Source organism: Triticum urartu, chromosome 6A (assembly GCF_056163025.1).
Source record: "Triticum urartu cultivar PI428250 chromosome 6A, HENAU_Tu73, whole genome shotgun sequence".
Lineage (NCBI taxonomy): Eukaryota > Viridiplantae > Streptophyta > Magnoliopsida > Poales > Poaceae > Triticum > Triticum urartu.
This window is the reverse complement of record NC_141878.1, coordinates 207,502,327-207,524,546: the sequence shown is the minus strand read 5'-3', so window position 1 is coordinate 207,524,546 and position 22,220 is coordinate 207,502,327.

Below are 22,220 nucleotides of genomic sequence, written 5' to 3'. Positions count from 1 at the left end.
GGCCAAAGAACACCTTTTCGGGAGGTGTCGGGGGTCGGGGTGTCGTGTCGGTGTCGGGGTGCCGTGTCGGGGTCGGGGTGCTGTTTCGGGGTCGGGGGGTCGGGGTGTCGTGTCGGGGTCGGGGTGTCGGGTTAGGGGGTCGGGTGTCAGGGTGTGGTGTCGGGGTTGGGGTGTCGGGGTGTGGTGCCGGGGTCGGGGGTCAGGGGGTCGGGTGTCGGGGTGTGGTGTCGGGGTCGGGGGGTCGGGGTGTGGTGTCGGGGTGTGGTGTCGGGGTCGGGGTGTCGGGGTCGGGGTGTCGGGGTGTGGTGTCGGGGTCGGGGTGTCGGGGTCGGGGTGTCGGGGTGTCGTGTCGGGGTCGGGGTGTCGGGGTGTGGTGTCGGGGTCGGGGTGTCGGGGTGTCGTGTCGGGGTCGGGGTGTCGGGGTGTGGTGTCGGGGTCGGGGTGTCGGGGTCGGGGTGTCGTGTCGGGGCGGGGTGTGGTGTCGGGGTCGGGGTGTCGGGGTCAGGGGTCAGGGGGTCGGGGTATCGGGGTGTGGTGTCGGGGTCTGGGTGTCGGGGTCAGGGGGGTCAGGGGGTCGGGGTGTTTCCTTCTATCCTTCTTCTTCTTTCTTTCTCTTCTTCTTCTTCTTTCCTTTCTTCTTCTTCTTCTTTCATCTTTTTTCTACTTCTTTTACTTCTTTTCGTTTCTTCTTTTCTTCTTCTTCTACTTCTTCTACTTCTTTTCTTCTTCTTCTTTTTTCATCTTTTTTCTACTTCTTTTCTTCCTTTCTTCTTCTTCTACTTCTTTTCTTCTTCTTCTTTTTTCATCCTTTTTCTACTTCTTTTCTTTTCTTCTTCTTCTACTTCTTCTACTTCTACTTCTTCTAATTATTTTCTAACACTAACACTAACACATATCTAGCACTAACAATTAAACCGCAAAAAATGAAAAAACAAAAGAAGAAAAAAGATTGTGTCCCTCACCGGAGCAATGGGACGGTCGGGGCAGTGGGGCGGGCGGACCGGCGACGCGACGGCGCGCCGGGGCAGTGGGACGGTCGGGGCAGTGGCCGGGGCGGGCGGGCCGGCGTCGGGGTGGCGCGCCGGGGCGTCGGCGGGTAGGATGGGGGCGGCGGGGTGGTGTGGCGATGGGGCAAGTGAGGGCGGTGGCGGGGGAGGCGCCGGGCGGCGGGTGGCGGGGCGACGGGGAGTCGGCGGATGGGGTGGAGGCGGAGGGGTGGTGGGGCGACGGGGCAAGCGGGGGCGGCGCCGGGTGGCGGGGGTGGCGGCGGGGGCGGAGGTTGGTGGATCTGGTGGCGGGGCGTCGGGGAGGAGAGAGGGAGAGAAGAGAGAGTAACGCACGGGGGGTGGGGGCCATTAGTTAGGCTAGCCTTTGCCGTCCGCCGCGTCTTTGTCGTCTGCCTTTTTCTCTCTTTGACGTCTGCTAGCAGACGGCAAAGAGGGGGGCGTTAAGTTTTTTCTAATTGGCTCGTTAGTGGGGGCCACCTCTCTCTTTGCCGTCAGCCAGCTGACGACAAGGAGATGGCAGACGGCAAAGGCCTGTTTTGCCGTCTGCCAGTTCTTTGTCGTCTGCTTTTTCGTAGCTGATGGCGAAGACCTTCTTTGCCGTCTGCTAGCAGACGGCAAAGAGCTGGCAGATGGCAAAGTAGCTGATTCCAGTAGTGTAGGATCGATAAACTTGAGGATATTATTACCAACTTGGGAACCGCTTTTTCTTCCGTAAAGAATACTCCAAGTCCTCCCACTAAAATTGCCAAGCTTATGTATGTTCCTAAAAATAAGGGTGAATCCTCTAGTAAGGAAACTGCGGATCTCAAACCTATAAGTATTCATCCCAATCTTTTTGCTATCATTAAGGAGCCATTTGTTACAAATGAATTTTTCGATCTTGTGCCTAAAAGTTTTATAATCAATAAAAAGAAAGAAATTCCTAAAGATGGTAGATGCCTCATTGAAGAATTGCCAACCAAAGATAGCAATACCTAAATCTATCCTTGTTTTTTATGCCTAGCTAGGGGCGTTAAACGATAGCGCTTGTTGGGAGGAAACCCAATTTTGTTTTTATTCCTTGCTTTTTGCTCCTGTTTAGTAATAAATAAATTTTCTAGCCTCTGTTTAGGTTGTGTTTTTTTGTGTTTAATTAGTGTTTGTCCAAGTAGAACCGTTGGGAAGACTTGGGAAAGTATTGATATCTTGCTGTAAAAACAGAAACTTTAGCGCTCACGGGAACTGCTGCCATTTTTATTTGGAAAGTTATATTTAGTTAATTATTTTTGCAGATGATTAATAGATAAATTCCTCACGTCCATAAATTTATTTTAGAATTTTTGGGGTTCCAGATCTTGCGCTAGCTACAGATTACTACAGACTATTCTGTTTTTGACATATTCTGTTTTTCATGTGTTGTTTGCTTATTTTGATGAATCTATGGCTAGTAAAATAGTTTATAAACCATAGAGAAGTTGGAATACAGTAGGTTTAATACCAATATAAATAAAGAATGAGTTCATTACAGTACCTTTAAGTGGTATTTTGTTTTCTTTCGCTAACGGAGCTCACGAGATTTTCTACTTTAAGTTTTGTGTTGTGAAGTTTTCAGGTTTTGGGTAAAGATTTGATGGATTATTGAACAAGGAGTGGCAAGAGTGTAACACCCTCGATGCGACTATAGCTCCCACGTGTCGAGGCATGACTTAGAGACATAATCGCATTGAAGGCATATGTCGCAAGTGAGGTAATCTTCACACAACCCATGTAATACATAAGGGAAAGAGATACATAGTTGGCTTACAATCGCCACTTCACACAATTACATGAATAAACATTACATCAATCAAATACACTCATGGTCCGACTACGGAACCAAAATAAAAGAAGAACCCCAAAAGCGATAAAGGTCCCCGATCGACCCCAACTGGGCTCCACTACTGATCAACTAGAACGAAACAACACAAAGTACAAGATCTTCATCGAGCTCCTCCTGAGCTTGGTTGCGTCATCTGCACGGTCTCATCGGCACCTGCAAGCTGGTTTTGGAAGTATCTGTGAGCCACGGGGACTCAGCAATCTCGCACCCTCGCGATCAAGACTATTTAAGCTTATGGGTAAGGTAAAAGGTATGAGGTGGAGCTGCAGCATGCGACTAGCATATATGGTGGCTAACATACGCAAATGAGAGCGAGAAGAGAAGGCAAAGCACGGTCGATAAAAGTATGATCAAGAAGTGATCCTAAAACAACCTACGTCAAGCATAACTCCAACACCGTGTTCACTTCCCGGACTCCGCCGGAAAGCGACCATCACGGTTACACACGCGGTTGATTCATTTTAATTAAGGTCAAGTTCAGGTTTTCTACAACCGGACGTTAACAAATTCCCATCTGCCCATAACCGCGGGCACGGCTTTCAAAAGTTCAAATCCCTGCAGGGGTGTCCCAACTTAGCCCTATCACAAGCTCTCACGGTCAACGAAGGAATAGACCTCCACCCGAGACATTCCGATCAGACTCGGTATCCCGGTACAACAAGACATTTCGACAGGGTAAAACAAGACCAGCAACACCGCCCGAATGTGCCGACAAATCCCGATAGGAGCTGCACATATCTCTTTCTCAGGGCACACTCAGATGAGCAAGACGTCGGGTAAGCCAGCCCAGAGTTGCCCCTGGTAGCCTCGGACATCGCTCAGTTGGACCAACACTCAGAGGAGCACTAGCCCGGGGGGTAAAATAATGATGACCCTCAGGAGCGCGACTCCCAAGGGAAAAGAAAAGGGCTAGGTGGCAAATGGTAAAGCCAATGTTGGGCATTGCTGGAGGAGCATTACTTAAGGCGAACTGTCAAGGGGTTCCCATAATAGCCCAACCGCGTAAGGGACGCAAAATCCGGGAACATAACACCGATATGACGGAAACTAGGGCGGCAAGAGTGGAACAAAACACCAGGCATAAGGTCGAGCCTTCCACCCTTTACCAAGTATATAGATGCATTAATTAAATAAGATATATCGTGATATCCCAACAAGTAAACAATATTCCAACAAGGAACAACATCTCCATGTTCCAACAAGGAACAAACTTCAATCTTCACCTGCAACTAACAATGCTATAAGAGGGGCTGAGCAAAGCGGTAACATAGCCAATCAACGGTTTGCTAGGACATGGTGGGTTAGAGGTTTGACATGGCAATTGGGAGGCTGACAAGCAAATGGTAGGCATCGTAGCATTGGCATAGCAAGAGCGAGCAAACTAGCATAGCAAAGATAGTAGTGATTTCGAGGGTATGATCATCTTGCCTGAAATCCCGCAAGGAAGAAGAACGAGTCCATGAAGAAGACAAACGGACGTAGACGAACGGGTCCTCACAAACGCGACGTTACCGGAATGAACCCGAAGAAGCAACACCGGAAAGGAGCAAACAACAAAGTAAACAATCACCACAACAACATGGCACGATGCACAATCAAGTATGATGCATGTCCGGTTTAAAGAGGCATGGCATGGCAAAATGCACAAGCAATCCTACAAATTAAGTGGAGCTCAATATGCAACGAGTTGCATATTGACGAGACACCACATCAATTATTTAGTTAGATCTCATTTATGTGCCCAACAATATTAAATGTTGTTAAACATGGCAAGAGGGTGACGCAAATGAAAACTACCTATCTAGTCAAGGTTAAATGAGGCCGGAAGCAACGAACAACAATTCTGGAAACTCCTCATGTGCAAATATTAGGTTAGGTCCTGTTCTGTCCTAAACACAATTTTAGAGTTGTTAAACATGCAAGATGAGTGCACCATGTTAAACTAGGCAAAATTCTACCCCATTTACATATAAAGATTATTAAAATCCGAGTTACGGTTAATTAGTTATGAATTAAATCATTTTAACATGGCATAGGAGTAAATTAATGCAAACAACATTTTAAGCATTTCAAACATAGATGAAAGTTGGATATTATTAATCTACACAAAATTCTGAGCAAGTTTCATATATAAAACATTTTAATCCGATGCACGGTTGTGGGGTTGTTAAATGCATGATGTTCAAGGGTTTTTCTGCAAAACTGTAAACTCCTGGATAAATGGACAAATTCGCAGCGCACAAAAAAATATGGGCTGAATCTGAAACAGGGCAGGCGGTGGGGGCTCTCTCACCACGGGCTTCGGCCCGGTAGAAGGAGGAGGAGGCAGGCCGGCGATGCTGGGTCTCGGATCTGGTTGGCGGCCCAGCAGAGAGGAGGGGCTGGCGCTGGGCCTTGACGCGGCGCTGGGCCGGGTGGAGCTGGGCCGGATCGGGCTAAGGGGAGGCGGCCCACGCGAGAGGGATCTCGTCCCCGACCTCCCGCCGAGGCCGAGGCGAGCCATGGTGGCGGCGGCAGGGTCCGGTGGTGGCCTGAGGCGACGGGGCGAGGCGGCACCGGCAGGAATGGACAGATCGGGAACTGGGGAAGCCGGATCCGGTGTCGAGGGTGGTCGACGGCGCTCGGGGATGCGGGATCCGGCAGGGTGGATCTGGAAGCAATGGCCTCACCTGCGAGAGAGAGAACGAGAGGTGAGCGCTGGGAGGAGAAGAAAGAGAGAAGAGAGAGGGACGGCGGAGCTCTGGCCTCAGGTGGAGGTCGCTGGCGGAAGCACTCCGGTGGCCGGAAGAAAGAGGCGAAGCGCGAGGCGGCGCGGGGCTCCAGCGGGAGGAGGCATACGAGCGGCTGCGGGCGAGCGTGCTCGGGCGCACAGCGGCAGGGCGATTCGGGCTCGAGCGGCCCGGAGCGGGCCTCCCATGGGCTCTGAGGGCCGCGGCGAAGTGGGGCGCAGGGGAGGACACGCGGCGATGCGGGAGTGGGTGCAGGGGCAGCGCGGCTGACGTGGCGGCGGCGGCGGGTGGCTTTGGCGGCGACAAGTGGCAGCGGGGTGCTGGTTGGGCGCTGAAAGCGAGGAAGGAGGGGGGTTGGCTGCGGCAGGAGGTAGGGGAGGGGGCTAAGTTTCCCAAAATGGACTAGGGGTGTCCTTATATAGCAAATTTTGCTAGGGTTTGGGGGTTAGGAGGGGTTTTTCGAGCCGTACGATCGCGATCGGACGACCCGGAGCGGAGGGGGTTAGATAGGTGGGCTAGTGGGCTGTGAAGAGAGGTTGGGCTGAGATGAGAGGAGAGGAGTGCAGCCCGGCAACTGTATCCGGAGACCGAAAATGTCCGACTTTTTGACCGACTATAATGCCGCTATTGTTTAACGGTTGGGCTATCAAACGAACTCCGAATGCGATGAAACCTGACAGACGGTCTATCTACACTATAATAAGACCGCACGTCAACTCTCATCCCATTCCGAGAACATTTTCCGGCCACTAATAAAATAATATTTCGGACATGCCTCGGGCGCGTGCAAGTGTGTCTGGGCTCAGAACGGACAACGGAAGGAACGAGGAGACCGGGATGGATGCAAGTTTTGAAAACATGATGATGCAATGCACATGATGACATGGCAACAATAGCGAATAACTGGAGGACACCTGGCACAACGGTCTCGGGGCGTTACAACACTCCACCACTACGAGAGGATCTCGTCCCGAGATCTAGAATGGCACCGGAGGGAAAACGGAGGAGAAAGAGAATAGGTAAACTAAGTTGCTTCTTCGACAAACGAGTGAAACCATGAACCTTGAAAAGGTTAACCCATTTCGAGAAAAGAATACAACGAAGATGACGAATTTGAAAACCACTCCGTTAGAAAAGAGGGACAAAGAACATTGCGAAAAACCCTTGAGGTTGAAGGGCAAGATATATATTGAAAAACGCTCCGGTTAAGGAAGGGGATCAAGGAAAACCAAAATTCGGGCAGCACTCCGGTTGAAAAGAAAAGGAATTGAATAATAACTTGATAAGGTGATAGAACTTGAAAAGAGGGCTCGACACTCCGGTTAAATGGACAATCATGAAAAGAACATGATCTTGACACAACAAGAAGATGGGTTGAAGAGAACAACAACACGACGCCTCCGGAATGAAAGAATAGAAGTTGTATCGACGGAACAAAAGAACGGAGAAGAAAACAACATCTTCTACCTCCAATGAGCTTGAAAGCATCTTAAAGAGAAGGGTCACACGGAGTTGTTGAAACAATCCACCACGAAAAGAATAAACTTGATATGGTCTTATGGAAAACATCTCAAATTATGAGGTGACAGCCTGCCACTCACAGGAAAAGAATTGATTGGATTTATATGAACAAGGAGATGAGAAACTCAATTCACTGGGAGGATAATAGAAGAACTTGGGTCAATTATAAGCACCATAAATAGCAACAATCCTCAGGGAAGGCTTTAGGTGAAATATAACCCAAGGTAACTCCAATGACGAGATTGATGGATTTAAAATATCTCATTCTTGACAACATGTGAATCATGAAACATGAATTCCAATTATCAAGAATGACATAATACCACCTCCAATGATACGGATAAAGAAAGCACTCCGGATTACAATATGAAGAAAGCTTGAGCTCCTTTGAAAAGAATCTCGATGAACACTTCGAAAAGGAATTAAATCCTTGATGGACCATTATGTAGAACCTCCATGAAGAACTCCGGTAAACAAAAGAATGAAAAGAAAGAGAAATTGGAAACACAAGGTGAATCCTTGCAATGATTTAGACGGATCTCCGTGATAATTAGAGCTTGGAACTCCGGGAAAAAGAGAAGATGAAACAAATGAAACCGAGAGTTTGAAGGGCCTCCGGAATAAGAATTAATCATTAGGATGAAACAAGAATAATAATTACATTATGCTTATCCATCACCAATTTAAATTGATGACAATCAACGGATTTGGCACACTACTCATTCTCGTAGAAAGGATTAAGAGAGATATTGCATAAACTCGAGAAAATCTTCAATGAACCATCAGTAGGATAGAAACAACAAATAAATTGATATGATAAGAAAGAAGAAGAAATCTTGAACAAATCCACCGTAAGAATTGAAAATGATCGAAGTAGGGGTGCATCACCGGTAAGAATTAGCAAATGAACGAAGGTGCTTGAGAGAATTTAGATACAAGAGAACGAAGAGATCACGAACTGTTTAGAGATTACTTGAACGAAACACCGGTAAGATAGGAGAAAGAGAGCTGAAAGCTGAGAATGAATAAATCTTAGATGATGGGCTCTGGATGAACAAACTGAAAAGGCTCCTGAATTACTCCGGATGGTTGAAAAGAATATCTCACAATCACAAATAATTATGAGAGGATGGCAACAAGATAGAATCGCGAATCTTGAAGAGAATGGAGCAAGATTGAGAGAGAAAAATCTTCTTCGGTCTACAAATCCCCGAGAATGATGACGGGAAACGCCACCAAGAATTATTGAGGCACACCGGAATGAAGAATGGAAAAGTTGAGCCAACGATGAAAAGAAAATTGAGAGATCTTGGAGAAATACATTTGACTGATGATAACTCATTCTTACGTCAAACTTGGAAAAGAATTTGAAAAGATCCGGAAAATAAGAAGAGTCAGGTAAGATCCTGGGAAAAGGCCTGTGGGTTAGGGCCCACTCAAAAGATACACCGGAAATGATTACTTGAAAAGGAGAATGCACCGGTTGAATTAAATGGATTGAATGAGATAACATCCCCGAAAAGAGATTGAACGAAAGCAGAGTGGAGACACGAATCTTGGAGATATCTTGAGCACTCCGGAACAATTGAATAGCAAGAAGTGAATTATTATGAGGTGCACCGGTATGAAAAACATTTGAAACAAGGAAAAGAATGTGATCAAACACCGAAAGCTTGAATTGAAACCACCGGAGAAGAAAGAGAACGAAGAATGATGAACTAGAAGCTTCGTTAGCATCTTCTTGAGAATCACCAGATAAGAACATTGAAGGAAAAGAGTGAAGAGACTTCCATGAATAAGTTGGATACTTGATTAGAAATCTGAGTCCTTGAAGAAAAAGGGAGGGTGGGCGGGAAAAACAAAGGCAAGCTTGGAGACGGATGAAACAAACACCGTTGAGAAGAAATGATAATAGATCTTGCGAATGTTGAAGTGATCGGATCCACTTGAAGAGAATCACGCCGGTTGAAAAGGATTGATAGCACAATCTCGATGATCAAGAAGGATTAGTGTTCACATCGAGGTATGAGAACACCGCTTAGAGAAGGTATGGAATCAACATTTGACTTTGAAGCAACTCGAATACCACAACTCAAAACAAAAACAAAGAATTGGCTTGCGGAATAAGCCGGAACAAACATATGATAGAGATTTCGTCCGAAGTTTTCGTGGTGGGGCCTACACGGGCTCGATCGTACAGCACCATCATGTACAAGGCAGTGCACATGACATACGAAGCGTCCCCGAGTCGGCATAGCCAAGGACTCTTTAAGACACAACGAGACCACTGTAAAACCGACCGTGAATAGGCGGACCACTAGACGCCGAACCCCAATTTCATATCATACATCTGTCGGAAAGATATCCTAAGAGCTACTTGAATTCCCACCTATTAAACTCCCGAAATTTTCCGGTTATGCAATCAGGTGTTGGGGATACAGGGGAAGCATAATATCTCACCCAAACTAGCAAATCCTACATCCAGCTGTATCCATCCTTCAACACATAACCAAGAAACCTTCGGAAATCATCTACCTCAACCTTCGAAAAGCATCCATTATACAAGTTATGGCGATACTCCCGAACTCCCGCCCCAGTACTGGGTGGCGTCGAGGTTATCTCACCAACGAACTGCATAAAAGAGATTTTCAATGTCGGCGTACTAAACTCGGGTATTCCAGAACTGCAATGATAAAATTATGACGACAACACCTCAGAGCTCAACTCCCTGGGACACTTCCACTAAACCCCGGACAGGAGGCACCAAGACAATGTTCTCATCATAAAACCATCGGAACGATTCCAAGATACCCGCGTGATCCTAAAAAAATTAGTGAAATTTGAGAAGAGAAGAGTCAAAACTCTACGTCAGGAAGCCTTGCCAGAGCGATGAAGGGACTGGGGAGTAAAAAGAATTCCTAAACTCTCCGATATATAATTCCTAGAAGACTCAAAACATTTTTCTAGACACAACTCGGCCGCTAAAAACGATCAAGCAATGGGGCTCCTAAGGTCGGGGAAGGCTCTGATACCAACTTGTAACACCCTCAATGCGACTATAGCTCCCACGTGTCGAGGCACGACTTAGAGACATAATCGCATTGAAGGCATATGTCGCAAGTGAGGTAATCTTCACACAACCCATGTAATACATAAGGGAAAGAGATACATAGTTGGCTTACAATCGCCACTTCACACAATTACATGAATAAACATTACATCAATCAAATACACTCATGGTCCGACTACGGAACCAAAACAAAAGAAGAACCCCAAAAGCGACAAAGGTCCCCGATCGACCCCAACTGGGCTCCACTACTGATCAACTAGAACGAAACAACACAAAGTACAAGATCTTCATCGAGCTCCTCCTGAGCTTGGTTGCGTCATCTGCACGGTCTCATCGGCACCTGCAAGCTGGTTTTGGAAGTATCTGTGAGCCACGGGGACTCAGCAATCTCGCACCCTCGCGATCAAGACTATTTAAGCTTATGGGTAAGGTAAAAGGTATGAGGTGGAGCTGCAGCATGCGACTAGCATATATGGTGGCTAACATACGCAAATGAGAGCGAGAAGAGAAGGCAAAGCACGGTCGATAAAAGTATGATCAAGAAGTGATCCTAAAACAACCTACGTCAAGCATAACTCCAACACCGTGTTCACTTCCCGGACTCCGCCGGAAAGCGACCATCACGGTTACACACGCGGTTGATTCATTTTAATTAAGGTCAAGTTCAGGTTTTCTACAACCGGACGTTAACAAATTCCCATCTGCCCATAACCGCGGGCACGGCTTTCAAAAGTTCAAATCCCTGCAGGGGTGTCCCAACTTAGCCCTATCACAAGCTCTCACAGTCAACGAAGGAATAGACCTCCACCCGAGACATTCCGATCAGACTCGGTATCCCGGTACAACAAGACATTTCGACAGGGTAAAACAAGACCAGCAACACCGCCCGAATGTGCCGACAAATCCCGATAGGAGCTGCACATATCTCTTTCTCAGGGCACACTCAGATGAGCAAGACGTCGGGTAAGCCAGCCCAGAGTTGCCCCTGGTAGCCTCGGACATCGCTCAGTTGGACCAACACTCAGAGGAGCACTGGCCCGGGGGGGTAAAATAATGATGACCCTCAGGAGCGCGACTCCCAAGGGAAAAGAAAAGGGCTAGGTGGCAAATGGTAAAGCCAATGTTGGGCATTGCTGGAGGAGCTTTACTTAAGGCGAACTGTCAAGGGGTTCCCATAATAGCCCAACCGCGTAAGGGACGCAAAATCCGGGAACATAACACCGATATGACAGAAACTAGGGCGGCAAGAGTGGAACAAAACACCAGGCATAAGGCCGAGCCTTCCACCCTTTACCAAGTATATAGATGCATTAATTAAATAAGATATATCGTGATATCCCAACAAGTAAACAATATTCCAACAAGGAACAACATCTCCATGTTCCAACAAGGAACAAACTTCAATCTTCACCTGCAACTAACAACGCTATAAGAGGAGCTGAGCAAAGCGGTAACATAGCCAATCAACGGTTTGCTAGGACATGGTGGGTTAGAGGTTTGACATGGCAATTGGGAGGCTGACAAGCAAATGGTAGGCATCGTAGCATTGGCATAGCAAGAGCGAGCAAACTAGCATAGCAAAGATAGTAGTGATTTCGAGGGTATGATCATCTTGCCTGAAATCCCGCAAGGAAGAAGAACGAGTCCATGAAGAAGACAAACGGACGTAGACGAACGGGTCCTCACAAACGCGACGTTACCGGAACGAACCGAAGAAGCAACACCGGAAAGGAGCAAACAACAAAGTAAACAATCACCACAACAACATGGCACGATGCACAATCAAGTATGATGCATGTCCGGTTTAAAGAGGCATGGCATGGCAAAATGCACAAGCAATCCTACAAATTAAGTGGAGCTCAATATGCAACGAGTTGCATATTGACGAGACACCACATCAATTATTTAGTTCGATCTTGTTTATGTACCCAACAATATTAAATGTTGTTAAACATGGCAAGAGGGTGACGCAAATGAAAACTACCTATCTAGTCAAGGTTAAATGAGGCCGGAAGCAACGAACAACAATTCCGGAAACTCCTCATGTGCAAATATTAGGTTAGGTCCTGTTCTGTCCTAAACACAATTTTAGAGTTGTTAAACATGCAATATGAGTGCACCATGTTAAACTAGGCAAAATTCTACCCCATTTACATATAAAGATTATTAAAATCCGAGTTACGATTAATTAGTTATGAATTAAATCATTTTAACATGGCATAGGAGCAAATTAATGCAAACAACATTTTAAGCATTTCAAACATAGATGAAAGTTGGATATTATTAATCTACACAAAATTCTGAGCAAGTTTCATATATAAAACATTTTAATCCGATGCACGGTTGTGGGGTTGTTAAATGCATGATGTTCAAGGGTTTTTCTGCAAAACTGTAAACTCCTGGATAAATGGACAAATTTGCAGCGCACAAAAAAAATATGGGCTGAATCTGAAACAGGGCGGGCGGTGGGGGCTCTCTCACCACGGGCTTCGGCCCGGTAGAAGGAGGAGGAGGCAGGCCGGCGATGCTGGGTCTCGGATCTGGTTGGCGGCCCAGCAGAGAGGAGGGGCTGGCGCTGGGCCTTGACGCGGCGCTGGGCCGGATCGGGCGAAGGGGAGGCAGCCCGCGCGAGAGGGATCTCGTCCCCGACCTCCCGCCGAGGCTGAGGCGAGCCATGGTGGCGCGGCAGGGTCCGGTGGTGGCCTGAGGCGGCGGGGCGAGGCGGCACCGGTAGGAATGGACAGATCGGGAACTGGGGAAGCCGGATCCGGTGTCGAGGGTGGTCGACGCGCTCGGGGATGCGGGATCCGGCGGGGTGGATCTGGCAGCAATGGCCTCACCTGCGAGAGAGAGAACGAGAGGTGAGCGCTGGGAGGAGAAGAAAGAGAGAAGAGAGAGGGACGGCGGAGCTCTGGCCTCAGGTGGAGGTCGCCGGCGGCAGCACTCCGGTGGCCGGAAGAAAGAGGCGAAGCGCGAGGCGGCGCGGGGCTCCAGCGGGAGGAGGCATACGAGCGGCTGCGAGTGAGTGTGCTCGGGCGCACAGCGGCAGGGCGATTCGGGCCCGAGCGGCCCGGAGCGGGCCTCCCATGGGCTCTGAGGGCCACGGTGAAGTGGGGCGCAGGGGAGGACACGTGGCGATGCGGGAGTGGGTGCAGGGGCAGCGCGGCTGACGTGGCGGCGGCGGCGGGTGGCTTTGGCGGCGACAAGTGGCAGCGGGGTGCTGGTTGGGCGCTGAAAGCGAGGAAGGAGGGGGGTTGGCTGCGGCAAGAGGTAGGGGAGGGGGCTAGGTTGCCCAAAATGGACTAGGGGTGTCCTTATATAGCAAATTTTGCTAGGGTTTGGGGGTTAGGAGGGGTTTTTCGAGCCGTACGATCGCGATCGGACGACCCGGAGCAGAGGGGGTTAGATAGGTGGGCTAGTGGGCTGTGAAGAGAGGTTGGGCTGAGATGAGAGGAGAGGAGTGCAGCCCGGCAACTGTATCCGGAGACCGAAAACGTCCGACGTTTTGACCGACTATAATGCCGCTATAGTTTAACGGTTGGGCTATCAAACGAACTCCGAATGCGATGAAACCTGACAGACGGTCTATCTACACTATAATAAGACCGCACGTCAACTCTCATCCCATTCCGAGAACATTTTCCGGCCACTAATAAAATAATATTTCGGACATGCCTCGGGCGCGTGCAAGTGTGTCTGGGCTCAGAACGGACAACGGAAGGAACGAGGATACCGGGACGGATGCAAGTTTTGAAAACATGATGATGCAATGCACATGATGACATGATAAGATGCAACACGCAAGCACATGACATGGCAACAATAGCGAATAACTGGAGGACACCTGGCACAACGGTCTCGGGGCGTTACAAAGAGCCTAAGCTTGGGGATGCCCATGGAACCCCCAAGATAATCTAAGGACACCTAAAAGCCAAAGCTTGGGGATGCCCCGGAAGGCTTCCCCTCTTTCGTCTATTTCTATCGGTAACTTTACTTGGAGCTATATTTTTATTCACCACATGATATGTGTTTTGCTTGGAGCATCTTGTATGATTTGAGTCTTTGCTTTTTAGTTTACCACAATCATCCTTGCTGTACACACCTTTTGAGAGAGCCATACATGATTTGGAATTTGTTAGAATACTCTATGTGCTTCACTTATATCTTTTTGAGTTATATAGTTTTGTTCTAGTACTTCACTTATATCTTTTAGAGCACGGTGGTGGATTTGTTTTATAGAAACTATTGATCTCTCATGCTTCACTTAGATTATTATGAGAGTCTTAAATAGCATGGTAATTTGCTTAAATAATCCTAATATGCTAGGTATTCAAGATTAGTAAAAAAAATCTTATGAGTGTTTTGAATACTAAGAAAAGGTTGATGCTTGATGATTGTTTTGAGATATGGAGGTAATAATATCAAAGTCGTGCTAGTTGAGTAGTTGTGAATTTGAGAAATGCTTGTGTTGAAGTTTGCAAGTCCCGTACCATGCACGTATGGTAAACGTTATGTAACAAATTTGAAACACGAGGCGTTATTTGATTGTCCTCCTTATGAGTGGCGGTCGGGGACGAGCGATGGTCTTTTCCTACCAATCTATCCCCCTAGGAGCATGCGTGTAGTGCTTGGTTTTTGATGACTTGTAGATTTTTGCAATAAGTATGTGAGTTCTTTATGATTAATGTTGAGTCCATGGATTATATGCACTCTCACCCTTCCATCATTGCTAGCCTCTTCGGTACCGTGCATTTCCCTTTCTCATATTGAGAGTTGGTGCAAACTTCGCCGGTGCATCCAAACCCCGTGATATGATACGCTCTTTCACACATAAAACTCCTTATATCTTCCTCAAAACAGCCACCATACCTACCTATTATGGCATTTCCATAGCCATTCCGAGATATATTGCCATGCAACTTTCCACCATTCCGTTTATCATGACACATCCATCATTGTCATATTGCTTAGCATGATCATGTAGTTGACATAGTATTTGTGGCAAAGCCACCGTTCATAATTCTTTCATACATGTCACTCTTGGTTCATTGCATATCCCGGTACACCACCGGAGGCATTCATATAGAGTTGTATCTTGTTCTAAGTATCGAGTTGTAATTCTTGAGTTGTAAGTAAATAGAAGTGTGATGACCATCATTCATAGAGCATTGTTCAAAAAAAAGGCCAAAAAAGGGAAGGCCAAATATATATATAAGGGACAATGCTACTATCCTTTGCCACACTTGTGCTTCAAAGTAGCACCATAATCTTCATGATAGAGAGTCTTTTGTTTTGTCACTTTCATATACTAGTGGGAATTTTTCATTATAGAACTTGGCTTGTATATTCCAACAATGGGCCTCCTCAAGTGCCCTAGGTCTTCGTGAGCAAGCAAGTTGGATGCACACCCACTTAGCTTCTTTTGTTGAGCTTTCATACATTTATAGCTCTAGTGCATCTGTTGCATGGCAATCCCTACTCCTTGCATTAACATCAATCGATGGGCATCTCCATAGCCCATTGATTAGCCTCGTTGATGTGAGACTTTCTCCTTTTTGTATTCTCCACATAACCCCCATCATATTCTATTCCACCCATAGTGCTATATCCATGGCTCGCGCTCATATATTGCGTGAAAGTTTATAGGTTTGAGATTACTAAAGTATGAAACAATTGCTTGGCTTGTCATCGGGGTTGTGCATGATGAGAGCATTCTTGTGTGACGAAAATGGAGCATGACTAAACGATATGATTTTGTAGGGATGAACTTCCTTTGGCCATGTTATTTTGAGAAGACATAATTGCTTATTTAGTATGCTTGAAGTATCATTATTTTTATGTCAATATGAACTTTTATCTTGAATCTTTCGGATCTGAATATTCATACCACAATTAAGAAGAATTACATTAAAATTATGCCAAGTAGCACTCCGCATCAAAAAATTTGTTTTTATCATTTACCTACTCCAGGACGAGCAGGAATTAAGCTTGGGGATGCTTGATACGTCTCCAACGTATCTATAATTTTTGATTGCTCCATGCTATATTATCTACTGTTTTGGACATTATTGGGCTTTATTATCCACTTTTATATTATTTTTGGGACTAACCTATTAACCGGAGGCCCGGCCCAGAATTGCTGTTTTTTGCCTATTTTAGGGTTTCGAAGAAAAGGAATATCAAACGGAGTCCAAATGGAATGAAACCTTCGGGAATGTGATTTTCTCACCGAACATGATCCTGGAGACTTGGACCCTACGTCAAGAAACAAAGGAGGAGGCCACGAGGTAGGGGGCGCGCCTACCCCCCCCCCCCCCAGGCGCGCCCTCCACCCTCGTGGGCCCCCTGTTGCTCCACCGACGTACTCCTTCCTCCTATATATACCTACGTACCCCCAAACGATCAGAGAAGGATCCAAAACCCTAATTCCACCGCCGTAACTTTCTGTATCCACGAGATCCTATCTTGGGGCCTGTTCCGGAGCTCCGCCGGAGGGGGTATCCATCACGGAGGGCTTCTACATCAACACCATAGCCCCTTCGATGAAGTGTGAGTAGTTTACCTCAGACCTTCGGGTCCATAGTTATTAGCTAGATGGCTTCTTCTCTCTTTTTGGATCTCAATACAATGTTCTCCCCCTCTCTTGTGGAGATCTACTCGATGTAATCTTATTTTTGTGGTGTGTTTGTTGAGACCGGTGAATTGTGGGTTTATGATCAAGATTATCTATGAACAATATTTGAATCTTCTCTGAATTCTTTTATGTATGATTGGTTATCTTTGCAAGTCTCTTCGAATTATCAGTTTGGTTTGGCCTACTAGATTGATCTTTCTTGCAATGGGAGAAGTGCTTAGCTTTGGGTTCAATCTTGTGGTGTCCTTTCCCAGTGACAGTAGGGGCAGCAAGGCACGTATTGTATTGTTGCCATCGAGGATAACAAGATGGGGTTTTTATCATATTGCATGAATTTATCCCTCTACATCATGTCATCTTGCTTAAGGCGTTACTCTGTTTTCATGAACTTAATACTCTAGATGCATGCTGGATACCGGTCGATGAGTGGAGTAATAGTAGTAGATGCAGGCAGGAGTCGGTCTACTTGTCTCGGACGTGATGCCTATATACATGATCATACCTAGATATTCTCATAACTATGCTCAATTCTGTCAATTGCTCAACAGTAATTCGTTCACCCACCGTAAAATACCTATGCTCTTGAGAGAAGCCACTAGTGAAACCTATGGCCCCCGGGTCTATCTTCATCATATTAATTTTCCAATACTTAGTTATTTCCTTTGCTTTTTACTTTGCTTTTATTACTTTGCATCTTTATCACAAAAATACCAAAAATATTATCTTATCATATCTATCAGATCTCACTCTCGTAAGTGACCGTGAAGGGATTTACAACCCCTTATCGTGTTGGTTGCGAGGAGTTATTTGCTTTGTGCAGGTACGAGGGACTCGCGCGTAGCCTCCTACTGGATTGATACCTTGGTTCTCAAAAACTAAGGGAAATACTTACGCTACTTTGCTGCATCACCCTTTCCTCTTCAAGGGAAAACCAACGCAGTGCTCAAGAGGTAGCACATATTGTAAGACCAAATAATGGTCAAGAGTGTAATTTGACCCGGGGATACCGACTCCCCTATGTTTGAAGTCGGGTAAACATCACACACTAAAAAGATGGTAGTGAAGCCAAGAGTTCTGGCATTCACACAGTTCGAATATGTTTTGTTGGCTGAAAGTTGGTTGAACATTGGCATCGATCCGGTATGTGAAACAAAGCATAAAGGCATCAAATATTGGGAAAAATCACAAACTTATTCATGAGAAAAAAACACCACAACCAATTGTTAGTGACGTGGTGTGTGCTCTCTCCAACATAGATGGTCCACGATCCTAGAGAATGTGAGCAAGTTTGTTGGTTTCCTCAAAATAAGTGGTCGGCGGAAACTAAAGGGGCATCGAAGACTTTGGCAGCCGCTTTGTAACAACAAACCGAGAATAAGCCATTCACTTTGTCCCATTGTTGGATGAGACTGAATGGGAAGCCAAAGTGGAAAACTTTTCTTGAGGACATCCAATACGACGCCAAGAAGATGAAGAAAAACGATGGGTAGCTCCAATCAATCAATTGGATTGTATGATGACGGAGAGGAAAATGATGGGGCGGGCATACAAGCCACCATTCCAAAGAGGAACCGGTAGGTCATGGTAAACAAGTGGGAGAAGGACAGGATCGCGTGTGATGGCGCAACAAGCATAATGTGTCCGTCACTTGGACATGCATTTTCCTGCCAAGTTGGTTAAGGAGGACAGGTACAAGATCTTCATGTGCAAAAGGATAAGGTGGAGTTCGACCGGGAGAGGTTGAACATTGGAGCAGGACAAAATAGAATTGGAGAGGTAAGACAAGATTGCAACATGGGAGCTTGAAAAGACGGTACATTGGACGAAATTCAGCGAGCGAGAGAGAGGGGGAGAGAGACAGAGAGAGAAGTTAAGCCTTGAGAGAGAGACGGAGGAGTCGAGGATCATATTGTAGGACACTAGTCTCTTGGATAAAAAGACGAGAAATGGTTGATAGTTATGAAGAAGAAGATCAACGATCACAACAATGAAGGTGTTTGAATCATTTGTGTATCGCATATCTACGTATGAATTCTTGAATTTTATTTTGAAATGTAATAAATTGTTGAATTGTGTTTATTTTGTATCATCGGATTGATGATGAATTTGTGCTATATGATGGGCCTGCGGGGATTTGCTTCGATATGAAGTTTGACATATTTGGAGTATGGTTGTTCGGAAGGACAAATGAGGACATGCCCGATGTTCTCCATGAACGGGTTCAGATGTGTCCCGGGACGTATAGTGGCCCGGATTTCCTAACTTCGGTTCAATGGCGGAGCTGGGGGTATTCCTGGGTATTCCCTGGAATACCAAGGAATTTTGTGCAAAAAAAATTACTACATATATCAATATACTGACTTGGCCCAGCCCATCCCAAACACAACGACGCGGGGCGGCAGACAGGAGCGACTAGGCGTCTGGTCTCATGCGCGAGTAGCAGACCGAATCCCCTTTCCGCTTTCCCTAACCTAGCGCTAGCTGAGGCTCCGTGTAACACCCTCGATGCGACTATAGCTCCCACGTGTCGAGGCACGACTTAGAGACATAATTGCATTGAAGGCATATGTCGCAAGTGAGGTAATCTTCACACAACCCATGTAATACATAAGGGAAAGAGATACATAGTTGGCTTACAATCGCCACTTCACACAATTACATGAATAAACATTACATCAATCAAATACACTCATGGTCCGACTACGGAACCAAAATAAAAGAAGAACCCCAAATGCGACAAAGGTCCCCGATCGACCCCAACTGGGCTCCACTACTGATCAACTAGAACGAAACAACACAAAGGACACGATCTTCATCGAGCTCCTCTTGAGCTTGGTTGCGTCATCGGCACGGTCTCATCGTCACCTGCAAGCTGGTTTTGAAGTATCTGTGAGCCACGGGGACTCAGCAATCTCGCACCCTCGCGATCAAGACTATTTAAGCTTATGGGTAAGGTAAAGGTATGAGGTGGAGCTGCAACAAGCGACTAGCATATATGGTGGCTAACATACGCAAATGAGAGCGAGAAGAGAAGGCAAAGCACGGTCGATAAGAGTATGATCAAGAAGTGATCCTAGACTACCTACGTCAAGCATAACTCCAACAACCGTGTTCACTTCCCGGACTCCGCCGGAAAGAGACCGTCACGGTTACACACGCTGTTGATTCATTTTAATTAAGGTCACGTTTAGGTTTTCTACAACCGGACGTTAACAAATTCCCATCTGCCCATAACCGCGGGCACGGCTTTCGAAACTTCAAATCCCTGCAGGGGTGTCCCAACTTAGCCCATCACAAGCTCTCACGGTCAACGAAGGAATAGACCTCCACCCGAGACATTCCGATCAGACTCGGTATCCCGGTACAACAAGACATTTCGACAGGGTAAAACTAAACCAGCAACACCGCCCGAATGTGCCGACAAATCCCGATAGGAGCTGCACATATCTCTTTCTCAGGGCACACTCAGATGAGACTAGCTACGAGTAAAACCAACCCTCAAGTTTCCCCGAGGTGGCCCCGCAGGCAGCTCAGTTCGGACCAACACTCAGAGGAGCACTGGCCCGGGGGGGGTAAAATAATGATGACCCTTGGGCGCGCGACCCCCAAGGGAAAAGAAAAGGCTAGGTGGCAAATGGTAAAACCAATGTTGGGCATTGCTGGAAAAGCTTTACTTAAGGCGAACTGTCAAGGGGTTCCCATTATAGCCCAACCGCGTAAGGGACGCAAAATCCGGGAACATAACGCCGATATGACGGAAAACTAGGGCGGCAAGAGTGGAACAAAACACCAGGCATAAGGCCGAGCCTTCCACCCTTTACCAAGTATATAGATGCATTAATTAAATAAGATATATTGTGATATCCCAACAAGTAAGTAAATGTTCCAACAAGGAACGGCCTCCAATCTTCACCTGCAACTAGCAACGCTATAAGAAGGACTGAGCAAAGCGGTAACATAGCCAATCAACGGTTTGCTAGGACGAGGTGGGTAGGGGCTTGACATGGCAATTGGGAGGCTGACAAGCAAATGGTAGGCATCGTAGCATTGGCATAGCAAAAGAGCGAGCAAACTAGCATAGCAAAGATAGTAGTGATTTCGAGGGTATGATCATCTTGCCTGAGATCCCGCAAGGAAGAAGAACGAGTCCATGAAGAAGACAAACGGACGTAGTTGAACGGATCCTCACAAACGCGACGTTATCGGAACCAACCCGAAGAAGCAATCACCGGAAAAAGAAGCACACAACATAGTAAACAACCAACACATCAACATGGCATGATGCACAAACGAGTATGATGCATGTCCGGTTTAATGAAGCATGGCATGGCAAGGGCACAAACAATCCTACAAATTAGTGGAGCTCAATATGCAACGGGTTGCATATTGACGAAACACCACATCAATTAGTTAGTTCTCTCTCGTTTATGTACCCCAACAATATTAAATGTTGATTAACATGGCAAGAGGTGAAGCACAACAAAACTACCTATCTAGGAAAATTTAAATGAGGCCGGAAGCAACGAACAACAATTCCGAAAAAATCCTCATATGCATAATTTAAGGTTTGGTACTGTTCTGCCCTAAATATTATTTTAGAGTTGTTAAACATGCAAATTAAGGCCAACATGTTAAACTATGCAAAATTCTACCCCATTTACATATAAAGTTTATTAAAATCGGAGTTACGGTTAATTAGTTATGAATTAAATCATTTTAGCATGGCATAGGAGCAAATTAATGCAAACAACATCTTAAATATTTTTAAACATGGATGAAAGTTTGATATTATTAGTCTACACAAAATTCTGAGCAAGTTTCATATATAAATCATTTTAATCCGATGCACCATTTGTGAGTTATTAAATGCATGAACTAGGGGGACTATACTGCAAAACTGTTGTCTCAGGAATAATAGGAAAAATCCCAGGCGCTGAAAAAAAACACATCACGGGCCGAATCTGAGGTAAGCCCAACAGCGAGGAAGAAAAATAGAGGAGGGGGCGCTGGGGTCGGCTCACCCTTGGGCCTGGCCCAGCAGAGGAGGAAGGAGGCCGAGGCGAGGCCGGCTGGGCTGGCGCGGTGCGGATCTGGACCGAAGGCGGGGACGGCACGCTGGGCCTGGGAGGCCACGGCGGGGAGGAGGCCGGCTGGGCCTCGCATCTGGGCCGGATCTGGCACGGCGGCCCAGCGGAGAGGAGGGGCTGGCGCTGGGTCTCGCGCAGGACGCGACCCACGGGGACTGACGCGGAGCGACCCGGTCGGATCGAGGCAGGGTGACGGTGGCGCCCATGGCGACGATGGCCGGCGGCGAACTTGGAGAGAAGCGGCGTCAGGTGAGATCCGATCGGCCAGCGCCGGATCCGGGCGGCCGCAGGGCGGAGGACTCCGGCAGGTGGGC